This window comes from Nannospalax galili, unplaced genomic scaffold (genome assembly GCF_000622305.1).
Source record: "Nannospalax galili isolate Female #2095 unplaced genomic scaffold, S.galili_v1.0 scaffold95, whole genome shotgun sequence".
NCBI classification, from domain to species: Eukaryota; Metazoa; Chordata; class Mammalia; order Rodentia; family Spalacidae; genus Nannospalax; species Nannospalax galili.
In genome coordinates, this window is record NW_008342393.1 from 3,790,707 (window position 1) to 3,799,567 (window position 8,861).

Below are 8,861 nucleotides of genomic sequence, written 5' to 3' on the forward strand. Positions count from 1 at the left end.
CAGATATTCTAGTGGGTCTTCCATAGTAGGTGCTTTCCAATGGGAATTAATGTTACCCAAAGATCACTCCCTCGGGTCCATCCCTGTCTTGGCTGTGCCTCCTTGCCCCTCATATTCCTGTATTTCTCCCTATAGTCCGTGGCCAACTAGTCAAGCCATTTCCCACTGTGCATAACTCTGTGATTTTCTTTCCTTAGTTCCTTCTTTTCCCACAGTAGTGGATGTCCAGGGGCACCCACCAAAGCTCTGCCTGCTGTGAGTTTGAGGCCAGCCTGGTCTACATAGTGAGTTCCAGGACAGCTGGGGCTACAGGGAGACCCTGTCTCAAAAAGACAAAAAAAAAAAAAGTAGAAAGAAAAAAAGAGGGGGATGGGATAGGGATATAGCTCAGTTGTAGGGTGCTTGCCAAAAACTGAAGAAAAAAAGAATATGCCCATATACAATAGCAGGACAGGTATAAGATCAGTATTATATCCAGTTCAACAAGGGAGAAATGTCAAACTGGTTTCCAAATACAGTTGAGCAAACCCATCAGACTGCAAGGCCTGAGGACAATCCTTTTGGCTCTGTAGCCCCTCTGACTCCTCATCCTTCTTTCGTCATGGAGGAGTGTTTACTGCTGAGTTTTACCAACCTGCCCCTAGCAGCAACATTTTGGGAAGCCTAAGGCCTTCTTTCATTTTGTGTTCCACCCCCAAGGTCAAGTCCACTGTGTTCTGCTGACATAAACTTTTCAGGAACCCGGTGGGCTCTGCGTGGGCTTTGTAGGGATTCATTAGTCCTCAGGTTCTTCTGCAGATCTTTCTAAAATAACTCCTTCTGAGCCAGGTTTGATAACTCCAGAACTGGGAAGCTGGACAAGAGGAACAAGAGTTCAAGACCCCGTATTTAATAACAAATCTATTCATTTATGATTATTTAATATTTTTTTTTTTATGTGTATGAGTGTATTGCTTGCATGCATGTAAGGGCACCTGTGTCATGCAGTACCCTTGGAAGTCAGAAGAGGTTGCTGGATCCCTTAGAACTGGAGGTACAGACAGTTGTTAGCTGCCATGTGGGTGCTGGGAATCGAGTCCCGGTCCTCTGCAAGAGCAGTCGCTGCTCTAAACTGCTGAGCCATGTCTCCAGCCCCTATTATTTTTTATGTGTATGAGTTTTGCCTGCATGTATGTGTACCCATGTCATGCAATATCCACAGAGGCTGGAAGAGGGCTTTGGATTCCCTGGACCTGGAGTTATGGATGGCTGTTAGCTGCCATGTGGGTGCTGGGAACTGAACATAGGTCCTCTGTAAGAGAAGTCACTACTCTTAACCACTGAGCCATCTCTCCAACCCCAATAAATCCCTTCTTTGTGTTTGGTTCCGCTGAGACAGCTGAAAAACAAAGCCTCATAAACGTTCTAGAGGCTCCTTGTTTAACTGGAAGGTGGAAGAACACTACCCTTAGCACAGGCTAAACTGTGTACCCCCAAAATTTATACTGTGGAGACCTAACCTTTTGTACTTCAGAATGTGACCTGATTTGGAAACAGGGTCTTGCAGAGGTCATTGGTTAATAACAAAGTCAAGGAAGCTAGGCATGATGTACCTGTCTTTAATCCCATAGCTGGGAGGCAGAGGCAGGTAGATCTCTGTGAGATGGAGGCCAGCCAGTGCTGGGGTAAAGGCGTGTGTGTGCCACCAAGTCTGGCACACCCAGCTTTTTGTAATTACATTTTACTTCTTTATTTTGTGTATGTATGAGTGCAGACGTGGTGCATGTGTGGAGGTCAGAGGACAACTTTGTGGAGTCAGCTCTCTCCTTCAACCTTTACACTGGTTCTGGGGATTAAACTCAGATTGTCAGGCTTGTAAGGCAAGCACTCTACCAGCTGAGCCATCTTGCCCCGCCCCCACCCCCATTTTGCTTTTTATTTAGCAGTTCTTTCTCAATGCATTTCTCTCTTCATAATTTTACTATGAGCAGCAAAAAAAAAAAAAGGCAGGTTTTGCCTGGAAGTCTTCCCAGCTAAACAGCATCTCTGACAAGTTCCATTCTGCATGGAAGGGCCACACGTAATTCCACTAAGCTTGGCACCACCTCATAATGTGGCTCTCTCTCTCACTTCCAAAGGCACATTCTTCTCCCTCTCCTGAGCTCTCACTGAGGGTGTCTAGCTGCTTCTACTATCTCTTCCTGAAGATTCAGGCTTTCTGCAGGGTGTGGTGGTGTATGCTTGTCACCCAGCACTTGGGAGGCAGAGGTAGGAGACTTAGTACAAGTTCAAGGCCAGTCTAGTCTACATAGTATGTTCCAGGCCAGCCAAGGTAGCATCTTGAGACTGTCTCAAAAGGTAAACAACAACAAAAAACAACTGTAGCACCTTTAATCCCAGCACTCTCGGGTCAGAGGCAGGCAGATCTCTATGAGTTTGAGGCTAGCTTAGTCTACGTAAGTTCCAGGGCAGCCAGGGCTACATAGTGAGACTCTGTTTCAACAGTAATAACAAACAAGATGAAAGCTTTCTCTAAGGCAACTTAGAACATCTATAAATGCTATAGAAGTTACAATTCTTGCCTCAGTGATCAGCAGTGTCACCAGTTTCCATATTTCTACCAAAGGCTGTCGAAAGCAATCCAGGTTCTGCTTTTATTTTCCTATCAAACTTCTCAAAGATCTTCCAAGCCTCCTCACCTGCCCCATTTCAAAGCCATCCCCGTGTTTTAGTTATGCATGACACCATTTCCATGTACCCACGTTTTGGTTTTCTGCTGCATAAAAGATACCACAGATGTAGTGGCTTTAAACAACCCAGAGCCCTGTGATTTTACATTTGGCTCTCTGTGGGTAACAAAATACCCACAGCCTTTCATCTCCTTCCTGTAATGCATCAGTACTGCTCAACCCTCAGGGTCTGCCACGTTCACAATCAGGGCCTCCCTGACTTCCAAAGCCTGTGATACTCCACCTCCTGCTGATGGCATTCCTCTGCTAGTGCCAGGCTGAACCCCGAGTCCCTTTAGTACACTATGGCTAGCAGTTCCACCTACTACCAGTCCTTATTACTAATTAGTCCTTATTACTAATTGGCCAGCAAGTCCGCTTTTAGAGTTTTCTTCCCTGAACCATTCCCAGTACCCATCAGATGTTCCAGGTACAGAGGCAAGCACCCAACCTAAAAGGTAAAGGAAGTAGGCCAGGGCAGAGGTTGTGTTAGATATAGGGCTGAGCCTTTGTCATGGCTGCAGATGATCTCAAAGGAATTTAGGAGAAGGTGGCTCTTTCAGATCATCCCACCCAAAGCAACAGTCCTGTTCTTTATGCCAATCATTGGATGTGGGCCTCTGCTGGGGAGAGGAGGTGGCGTTCTGGCTGAGAAGAATTACTGAGAGGATAAGGCAGAGACACTGGGTTACTGCCCGCACCCAGGAGTAGAGAATCCATGCATGCCAGAGCCACTACACAACCGTTTCATGGTACTCTCAGTTCCAGGGGATCTGACATGCATGTAGGCAATATACTCATTAACTTAAAATTAAAATAAATTATTTTATGTGAATAAGTATTTTGCCTACATGTATGTATGCATGAGAACCACGTGTGCCTGGTACCCATGGAAGCCAGAAGAGCATGTCAGATTCCTTGGAACTGGAGTTATGGCTAGCTGTGCGGTGCCATGTGGGTGCTGGGAACTAAACTGCTGAGCCATCTCTCTGGTCTGTTTTTTATTACGTGTGTGTGTGTGTGTGTGTGTGTGTGCGCGCGCGCGCGCCACAGCAAATGTGAGGTCAGGACAACTTTCAGGACCCACATCTTCCACCATGTGGGTCCTAGTTATTAAACTCAGGTTGTAGGCTTGGTGGTAGGGCATCTTACTGTCTGACCCAGTTTGCTGGCCTGTTTTTGTTGTTGTTATTGGTTTTTGTTTTTTTTTTGTCTTTTTGAGACAGGGTCTCCCTGTAGCCCCAGCTGACCTGGAACTCGCTATGTAGACCAGGCTGGCCTCGAACTCATAGAGATCCACCTGCCTCTGCCTCCCAAGTGCTGGGATTAAAGGCGTGCGCCACCACGCCCTGCCTGTTATTGGTTTTTGAGACAAGATCTTCCTATGTAACCCAGGCTAGCTTCAAATTCATGATCTTCCTGCCTAAGTTTCCTCAGTGCTGGGTTCACAGTTGTATACCACCATGCCTGGCTCTCATAATTAGTGGGTTTTGTCCCTGGGGACAGGGACTCAGGAAGCTCTGGTTGGCCTTAAACTTGCTATGTAGCCAAGGATGAACTTGAACTTCTGATCCTTTTGTCTCCATTTCCCAAGTCCTGAAATTATAGGCATGTGCCACTGTGTCTGGTTTATGTGGTACCAAGGATGGAACCCAAGACTTTGTGTGTGCTAGGCAAGCACTCGATCAACTGCATCTAGTTCTCATAATTATACTTTACTGCTGTATAACACATGACCAGAAGAGCCCAGTCTAGTGGCACGGTCCTGTAATCCCACCTCCTCCGGAAGCTAGGGCAGTAGGAGCTAAAATTGAAGGCCAAACCTGAGCAACTTAGTGAGACCCTGTCCCAAAATAAAAAATAAGAAGATAGCTAGAGATATAGCTCAGTTGAAATGTTTGCTTAACATGCATGAGGCTCTCAACTTCCAGTACCACCAAACCCCCAAACAAAGCAAAATCTCCCACCCCCCAGCTTAGTGGCTTAAAACAAACATTACCTCCTGGTTTCTGTTGTCCTGGGTGTCTGACTCCCTGGCTTTCACAAGACTGTCTTCATGCTCCCAGCCTAGAATCTCAAGGTGCTGCCATGACTGGAAAGCTGACTCCCAAGCTTGCGTATGTGACAGACTTTGAAGGCCTCAGCACATCCATGTCCAAGTTCACTCTTGTGGTAGCTGGCCAGCTTCCATTCTGTGGCAAGTCCTGCATAGGCTGCCCAAGTATCCTCATGACATGATCGCTGGTGACCGGAGCGAGAGAGGCCACATCCAGGAGGGTTTTTTGAGACAGGCCTCATATAGGCCAGGATGGCCCAGAACTCACTATATAGCTGAGGATGACTTTGAACTTCTGATCGTCCTGCCTCCACTTCCAGGGGGTTTTGTAACTTTACTTTGCCAGGGCCATCCTGTCATTTTGGCCACATTTATCAGCAACAAATCACCCAGTCCAGGTCAAATCAAGGGTGGCAGCAATTACTTTTAAGGGTGTGAATGCACCAGGAAGTGGGATCATTGGGGACATTTCTGAGTCATGTAATTAGAAGCTGCCTGTCCCCAGACCTTCCTGCTGAGTCTTTTGTCTTCGTTGTTTCACTTCATCCTCATGACGGCCTTAGGACGGTCCTTATTAATACTGCCATTTACAGACTCGGCCTTAGGACGGTCCTTATTAATACTGCCATTTACAGACTCGGCCTTAGGACGGTCCTTATTAATACTGCCATTTACAGACTCGAAAACAAGCTCAAAGCAGTTAAATTGCTTGCTCATAGTCACAAACTCTGTAGGAGAGGAAATATTCAGCCTGGGTTTGCTGTGATGAAGTTCATGTGTCTCTGCTTCTTTCCCTGTATCTTTCTCCTTCAATACCACCATGGGAAGGCTCAAGGTATGCAGAAACATGAGGCTAAATTGGTGCTCCCATATGCTAGGTGAGAGAATAGAGGATCGAGGGTGCATGAGTGCCAGAGGGCTCTAAAACCTGGCATTTCCTGACCCCAGAGTTCAGGAATAGGGCTGGGAATGTGGGTGAGCAGAATTGAGAGGAAAGGAAATGGCTGTATGGATGAAATCCTTCTTCCTTCTTAGGGAAGCAACTCTAACAGTTGAGGTCAAAAGTGTTAAACAGTGGGCTGGAGAAATGGCTCAGTGGTTAAGAGCACTGACTGCTCTTGCAAAGGACCCGGGTTTGATTCCCAGCACCCACATGGCAGCTATGAACTGTCTTTAACTGAACCTCTGAGGCATTGCACAACACCGGTGCACTCACATACATGCAGGCAATATACTCAGACACATAAAATAAAAAAACCAAATAAGATGTTTTTAAAAAGTGTTAAACGTTTTGCACAAGGGAAAGTGCTGAGATATCATCAGCTCCTAGTAACCATCTGAACGAAATCTGGACTCTGATTCAAGCTGTCTACTGCCGGGTAACGAACTGCCTCAAATCTTAGTGGCTTAAAATACTTGATTTTGGGGCTGAAGAGATGGCTCAGTGATTAAGAACATTAGTTGTTCTTGCAGAAGACCCAGGTTCAAATCCCAGCACCCACATGGCAGCTAACAACTGTCCGTAACTCCAGTTCCAGGGGATCCAACAGCCTCTTCTGTCTTCTGTGGGCATTGCATGACACAGGTGCACTTACTTGCATGCAGGCAATACACGCATACACATAAAAAAATATAATAATAAAAAACTTGGTTTTTCAGATCCTGAGGGTGGGCTGAGTGGCTTTCCTCTGGTCTCACCTGGGCTCTAAGCATGCCCATTAGCTGTTGGTCAGCTGAGCCACAGCATCTGAGATGTTCTCAGCTACATCTGGGACCTGAGAACTCTGTCCTTGTACTGCTAATCCTTCAGAGGTCTAGCCTGAGCTTTTTTTTTTTTAAGTTCAGTTGTCCTCAAACTTGTTATGTAGATGAGGATGACCTTGAATTTATTTATTTTATTTTATTTTATTTTATTTTTTGGTATTTTTGAGACAGGGTCTCCCTGTAGCCCTGTCCTGGAACTATGTAGACCAGGCTGGCCTTGAACTCACAGAGATATGTCTGCTTCTGCCTCCCTGTCCTTGAATTTATGATCCTCCTGCCTCCACTTCTGAGTGCTGGGATTGCAGGTGTGAGCCACCACTCACAAGCGTAGCCCATTAAAAAAAAACAAACCTGCGTTTCATTAAGATTTTTTGGTTTATATATTTTTATTTTTTGGTCTTTTTTTTTTGGAGACAGGGTCTCCCTGTAGCCCCAGCTGGCCTGGAACTCACTATGTTGACCAGGCTGGCCTCAAACTCACAGAGCCTCCCTCTGCCTCCTGAGTGCTGGGATTAAAGTCATGCACCACCATGCCCAGCCATTTGGTTTTTATTTTTGAGTGTTTTGCCTGTATGTATGTAAGTGCATCAGTGTTGTGCAGTGCCCACAGAAGCAAGAGGAGGACATCAGATCCCCTGGAAGTAGAATTATGGATGGTTGTGAGCCACTATGTGGGTGCTGGAAACTGACCTGGGTTCTCTGCAGGAACACGAAGTGCTCTTAACCACTGAGTCATCTATCCAGCACCACCTCTCCCCTCTTTTTGAGACAGGGTCTCCCCGTAGCCCTAGCTGGCCTCAAACTTGTTATGTAGACTAGGTTGGCCTTGATCTGCCTCTGCCTCTTGAGTGCTGGGATCAAAGGTGTGTGCAACCAAGCCTGGCTTCACTACTATTTTTAATCATGTACATATGTATGTGTTTGTCTATGTGTGGGTATGTACACTTGAGTGCAGTGCCAGTGGAGCTCAGAGGGTGTTGGATCTCCTGGAGCTGGAGTTACAGGCCATTGTGAGCCACCCAATGTGGGTGTTGGGCACTGAACTCTGGTCCTTGGCAAGAACAGTACTCATTATTAACTGCTAAGCCATATCTCCAGTCCAGCCTGGTTTTGTTTCCTTTTACCTGTGTGCATGTGGCATGGGTACACATACATTATGAACATATGCATGTGGAGGCTTGAGGCTGATGTGAGGAATCACTCTCTCTTCCACCTTATTCACTGAGGCAGAATCTGTCAATATGAACCTAGAGCTGGCCAATGCTGGTCTTGCTAGCCAGCTTGCTCTGTGGATTCTATTGCCACCTTCCGAGGCTGGAATTATATGGTGGGCTGCCACACTCAACCAGCATCTATGTGGGTTCTCGGGATTCAAACTGAAGTTCTTGAGCTGGCTGGGCAAGCATTTATTTTTTATGAAAAAAATATTTTATTTATTTTTATTTTATGTGTATTGCCTGCATGTAGGTAAGTGCATCTGTGTTGTGCAGTGCCCGCAGAGGTCAGAAGAGGGCATCAGATCCCCTGGAACTGAAGTTAAGAATGGTTGTTAGCTGCCATGTGGGTGCTAGGAACTAGACTCGGGTCCTCTGCAAGAGCAGCCAGGGTTCTTAACTGTTGAGTCATTTCTTCAGCTCCTTTTAAAATGATTTTTAAAAATGATTAGTTTTATTTTTATTTTACGTGTATGAGTATTTTGCTGGGTATTGGGTCCCCAGGAACTAGAGTTAACAGACAGCTATGAGTTGTGTGGGTGCTGGGAACTGAACCTGGGTGCTCTACAAAAACAGCAAGTGCTCTTAACCACTGAGCCATCTCCCCAGGCTCTAAGCAAGCATTCTAACCACTGAGCCATCTCCCCAGACCAATCTGTACTGATTTGGCAGTCATTTTCCAGGGAAATAAAGGCAGAAGCTGCCAGATGACTTAACACACAGGCCTCAGAATGTGCACATCACATGTACAACATTCTATTGGTCAAGACCAACCCAGTGAGAATAGAAAACGGACACACTGCGAACTTGATGGGGGGAGTAAGAACACACTATAGGCATTAGGAGGCTTCTCATCCTAAGCCAGAATAACTTACCTTGGAGACACTGAAAAGATGGCTCATGAAGGGCTAGGAAGGTAGTTTAGTGGTAGGCAATTGCCTAGAGTATGTGTGACCTTGGGTTTGATCCCCAGCAACCAATCCCTGCCCCCCAAAAAGGAGGTCTATGGTTGAATTGCAAAAAAGTAGTTGTACCACCCACTGTGATGTGGCCTCAGGTTATGGGCTCCGGTGAGAAGGGACTCCAAGGTGCCTGGATATAGAATTGCCTCCACTGCCG